General features: G+C 38.3%; 1 protein-coding gene across 2 annotated transcripts in view; it reads left to right on the forward strand.

Moving 5' to 3' along the window:
• The window catches only part of LOC126100969 (elongator complex protein 4), a 45,694-nt gene extending 43,222 nt beyond the window's left edge, over nucleotides 1–2,472 (forward strand). The window contains exon 9 of one of the 2 annotated variants that reach the window (XR_007522238.1): nucleotides 1,752–2,470. The gene's annotated coding sequence lies outside the window, so the exon portion shown is untranslated. Of the gene's footprint in view, nucleotides 1–1,751 lie in introns of both variants that reach the window. The other variant, XM_049911631.1, reaches the window with a different exon arrangement.
• Nucleotides 2,473–6,000: the final 3,528 nt, after the last annotated feature.

Below are 6,000 nucleotides of genomic sequence, written 5' to 3' on the forward strand. Positions count from 1 at the left end.
CAGAAGTTTAGAAATAGTTTGAAATGTTTCTAAGAGGTACTGTAATTGCAATATGTAATGCTTCTAAATAGTATACCACAGCTCAGAGTAATCAATTCCACTGTTAAAATGTGAAAGGAGGTTATCATACTGAAGGAAGAGGTTGACATTGTGTCTTCCATTGAATGTGCTTTTTTGGTATTCGAATACCACAGGTTAGAAAACAGTCCTACAGCAACAAGGCACAGTTTTCAAACAAGATTTAATGTTCCAAAAAGACCTGATGTATAAAGCGTTCACAAGCACTTTGCCAAATTCCAACAGGCAGGCAGCATGGCCAATGATGTAGTGGGGAATGTTGGCCCCAGGCAAATTGCAGTTGCTCCTGAAAATGTCATCACAGTTTCTGGAACTATTTGGCAATATCCAAGGAAATCAAACTGAAAAATTGCAGCAGAGACTGGTTTGAAGCATTGTAGCATGCAGAAAATACTGAGACAGACCCTAATCATGACTCCATTCAAAATCCAAAGCCACAATACCTGTACAAACTGTGCAACAGAGGACTGACTTTGCGAACCAGATTCTCACAGTGACTAATAATGGAGTATTTGATGCTGCCTCCATGTGTTTCACAGATGGAGCGTACTTCCATCTGAATGGAATCATGAATAAACAAAACTGGTGTTTTTGGGGTTCCAAACATCCCCTTTTATGTGCAGTGAAACCACAGTATTCTCCCAAAGTTACTGTTTGTGCTGTGGCATGCAGCAGAGGCATTATTGGTCCTTTTTTGTGTGAAAAATGATCACCAATGAATGTTACTTTGCAATTCTGAAACAATTTGTTGGCAGACAGCTAGCCTTGGAGGATCGACCGAACTAGCAGTGGTTCAGGTAAGATGAGACCAGACGACATTGCACTTCTTTTGGAATAGAGTCATGGCATTGAATTATTGCAAATTTGCTGGTGCAGGTTGGATTGGCCTCCATATTTGGCCAGTCTGACTCCTTGTGAGTACTTTCTGAGGGGAACATTGAAAGCCACTGTACACTGGAACCATCGTACCATGCTGGATGAACTTGAATCAGTGATCTGTTTGGCATCTGAATCCATTTCTGTTGAGACAGTTCAGGGTGTGATGGCAAATTTCATTGTTTGTATGTTCCACCTCCATACTGCGAGTGATGGAAATTGTGAAAAGAGTGTGATGTGATTGCAAAGACTGCTTGCATAGAATGTGTTTAATTATGCACACTGATACTCAGTGATGTGCACAGCATACAGTGCCATCTGTTACCAGCTTTTTCAAATTATTTTGAAATTTCTAGATAACTTCTGTATAAAATTATTGCAGCTCTCACAATAAACATAACTTTTGTTGCACTCATCTATTGATCTTAGCTTCTGAGGCGTTTAATTTTGAAATCAGGGACTCCTTTTCTGGATGCCCTGTATCTTCATATTCTTATAATTTTCATTAGATTATTAAACATCATTTTTAAAAGAAAAAAGTAATAGTTTTTAGTGTCACAAAAGAACTTTGAAAATGTTTTCGTATGTATGATTGTTTTTTATAGTGAATTAAGTAACTTTAAATGCGAATAAGAAGCTTCACAGGAAAACTTGTGGACTTCTTTCATAGAGTGATAGATAGTCATTTTCCTAATTCTGCTTTGGATGGCATTTCTGTCCCAGTGATTGTAAAAAAGACTTTGTATGTCAAACCTAATAATACGGTATAATACTTACAGCATTTGTTTTGATTGCAGGCAAACAGAGAAGACATCAGATTGAAGAAATTGCATTCGATTCACTGTCACTTGTAAGACAGGAAATGGCTGTTGAAATGGTTTCCTTGTTGTAAAATTTAAGGATATTGAAAGCTACAAACTCTGTGCTCAAAGGAAATACGAAAAGAGTCGTGCTGTTGTAGTTGTGTGGACTCTGTATTCATTGGAATATTGAAAAGTGTCATTGTATAATGTGGTTCATAACTGTGTTATGTGTATGTGTATCTAATGAAACAAGTAAAAAGTGTGACTGAAGAATCTCATAGACTGTAGAAGAGATGAGAACTACCACCATTGGAGAAAAAAAATGATTTTGAGCTAAAATATGTTTTTCTTAGAAGATTGTCTCTTCTTCAATATTGAATCCTTGTGTCCATAGTTTTACATGTTGAGGGTTACAAGTGGCTTAAACTTGTAGACATGAAAACATATGTTTATGCAAGATTATTTGGAGAAATCAGTACACATACTTCACAGTTAATTGTAGACACCTGAAAACAGTAAACTAGAATACAAAATTACATCAACAATATTCATATAGTCTTTCTAGTAAAAAATTTTAATAGTTTCACCTAAACATTTTAGTTAATTTGATTCAGTATACTACAGATTTCCTTAAAAGTGTTACACAAATACTGGGCAGTTATAACTAAGGTGCAGCTACTCACGGAAGTCCATTGTGGGCTGTAATTGTCATATGGCAGTGAAACCTGCCTTAAAGGAGAGCTACTTTACTACTTAATATTATCATGTGAAACTAAACTTACTTTATTCTTCCATGAGATCCATAGTGCTATAGCCAACGGCACGTAGGTAGATGTCATATTTCTCGACTTGAGAAAGATGTTTGACTTCATTCCGCTATTTGACGAAAAAATATGAGCTTACCGAGTATCAAATCAGATTTGCAACTGCATTCAAGACTTCCTTGCAGATAGAACTAAATATTTTGCTCATAATGGAGCAAAATCAATAGATGTAAAGATAATTTATGTAGTACCTCAAGGAAGTGTGGCAGGACCATTACTGTTTACAGTAGTAGAAAATGTTGGAAACTCTGTAAGACTGTTTACAGATGATGTGGTTTTCTATAAGAAAGTAACAGTGGCTCAACTCAGTATAGATTTGCAGAATGACCTGCAGAGAATTATTGGAATCGATGTATGGGGCATGCTGTGGAGGTTGACCTTGAACATAAACAAATTTAACATATTGTGCATAGATAGGAAAAGAAATCAGCTACTGTGTAACTGCACTATTGATGACATATTGTTGGAAACCAGTATCTACCATAAAATGTGTAGGAGCAACTATCCAGAGTGACCTTAAGTGGAATGGCCACATAAAACATATAGTAGGAAAAGCAGATGCCGAGCTGATTCATAGGAATAATCTTAAGGAAATGTAACTCCTTCATAAAGGAAATGGCGTACAAGGCATTTGTTCAACCGATTTTAGAGTATTGTTCATCAATTTGGGGCACTTAACAGACAGGATGGTTAGAAGAAATAGAGAAGATCCAGTGAAGAGTGGTATGTTTTGTCATAGGTTCATTTAGTCAGCGCAAGAGTGTTACAGAGGTTGTTCAATGAACTTAAGTGGCTGATATTACAAGAAAAGTGTTGTGTGTCATGGAGAAGTTTGCTATCTAAATTTCGAGCAAGCACTTTCTGGGAAGAGTTGGACAACGTATTACTTCCTCCCACCTGTGTCTCACGAGATGACCACAATGAGAAAATTTGAGAAATTGGAGTTAATGCAGATGCTTACCAACAACCATTTTTCCCATACGCCATTTGCGAGATGAACAGGGAAGGGAGAGGGGGGGGGGTGTAGATGTAAATCACACCATTTGGTGCATTTCAGGGCTTTAACAACGATTCATTATACCAAGAAATGAGAAATTTTCTCACCCCAAATTACTTCCAACCTTCCCCAAGGTAGTATTTGATTGCTTACTCAGCCTACAAATTATACTGGGCCATCTTTATGCCACTCCTCCACGTGCCTGTCACATGGGGCACATTTGTATGGAAGGCATAGATGTAAAACCTGTACCATGTATCAACTAAGTACATCCTATTTCAAACTCAGTTTATCCTGTCGCATCAGAGATATGGGCAGAGCCACCTATGAAAGCAGCCACATCATGTACCAACTCTGTTGCAACTAATGCACAGCTTATTACATATGCATACTGTATTTACTCGAATCTAAGCCGCACTTTTTTTCCGGTTTTCGTAATCCAAAAAACTGCCTGCGGCTTAGAATCGAGTGCAAAGCAAGCGGAAGTTATGTTGGTACGTGCCGCCACAACTAACTTCTGCTGTCGAATATATGTAGGGCGACACAGGCATGCTTTGTAGGCACAAAGATAAATACTGGCGCCAAAACCTCTGCGTCAGTAAATAAATTAAAAAAAAAAAAGTGGAAGACGAGCTTTTTTTCTCCGCCGCGAGTTTCGACCACTGCATTTTCATTCATTATCCAACGAAGTAAATACAAATTCCGTATTGTTCATCTTCGAATGTAGCACAATTTCAGTGTACTACGAAAATCTGACGGGCAAGACTGTTTGGGATGTTTGTCAATATGGCCAACTCTACGTTCTGAATTTTTTCCTATCTGTGAGAAGAGATGGTTGCTAATAGGAACCTGATGAAATTTGAATCACATACAGTATTCTCTTCACCATAAGAATAATACGAATATAAACATTTTACCATGTATTCTTTTGTGTTTGCTGCTATCTCATTTAAATCCTGTCTGCCTAATAAACTACGAAACTAGAGTGAGACAACAGCAAACGCGGAAGAATATACGTATCGTGTCATGTTTATATTCGTATTATTCTTATGCCTAATAATGATACAGTCTGAAATGAAGCACGGCAAGTGACTAGATTTTTAAACCTAAGATGACTCTAATTTCTGTGCAGAATTTGATGTACTAAAGAAGCGGCCGCAAAGATTTTCAAACGGAGAAAAATTTTCGCCTAACTCTCGTTCAGAACATGTTCTATCATACGCAGTCTTATTATTTGATTCTTGTTGATCATTATCAAAGAAAGCAGCAGTGTAAGTAACAACAAATAGCAGTCTCTTGCCATTGTTTCGCTAATGAGACGATTCCTCTCTTTTTTTAATTGTACGCGGCGGTAGCGCGCACAAAAGCAAGCCATGCCGCGAGTCGCGACAGGCCGTAAACACGCACTATCAGAATGCGACAAACAATGCATGACACAGTGCAGTAATGCATTTTCAGCTTAAGAGTGACGCAAACAAAGAAAACGGCACTTATCAGATCAAAGCAAAATAAGCAATCGATTCAAACCAGACGAAGCACGTGAAAAGGGAAGAGTACCCGTATAAATACGGACGGAACGCCTGACGCATAGCAATGGCTACGTGGTAAAGCTTAACTGCTAAGCTTACGACTCGAACCAAACTACTGTAGCTGTATTGTCATTCATTCGACCTAAATTGTGTCTCATATTACAATGGACCAACTTTGTTTCGATTTGGAGGTGTGGCCTAAAACTTTTCTCTCCCCTTGAATTTCGAGTCTCAAATTTCAGGTGCGGCTTAGATTCGGGAAATTTTTTTTTCCTTGATTTCGAGTCTCATTTTTCAGGTGTGGCTTAGATTCGAGTGCGGCTTAGATTCGAGTAAGTATGTGGTAACCATTGACTAACCAATGTATGATGAGATGTTGCCAAATAATGTGTCCAAGGGCAGCTTCAAAACCCAGTGGCTGTACATGTTGCTGAGCACATTTTCAACTTTAAGGACTGCTTTCCCTTAAATCCTGATGTCCTTTTTCCCTCACATCTGTTACCAGCTTTTCCAACCGCACGACTGGTAACTGTCTTTCCAACACAACTTTCAGTCTTGCAACTCTTGTGACCTGAGTCTCCGCTAGTCACTGTCCTATACCTCTCTGTACTGAGTGGCATAGTGCAGTGCTTAAGGCATCGGGCTCTGATTTAGGAGAAGCGTGGTTCAGATCTGGACCTAGTGTTCTGGAAATTTCCCTGAATTAATCAACGAAAATGTTCTGATAGTGATTGCTTTGAAAAAGTCATGTCCAATTTCATGTGCTACCATCGTCTAGTTTTAGCTAATGTTCTGTAATACATTAGTAAGATGTACAGACTTTCTACTTGTCAGCAGCAAGTATGAAGTGAGTGAAATGAAGATGTATTTCAGTTAGTCTTATTCTGGCATGG

Source organism: Schistocerca cancellata, chromosome 9 (assembly GCF_023864275.1).
Source record: "Schistocerca cancellata isolate TAMUIC-IGC-003103 chromosome 9, iqSchCanc2.1, whole genome shotgun sequence".
In the NCBI taxonomy this organism is placed as follows: Eukaryota; Metazoa; Arthropoda; class Insecta; order Orthoptera; family Acrididae; genus Schistocerca; species Schistocerca cancellata.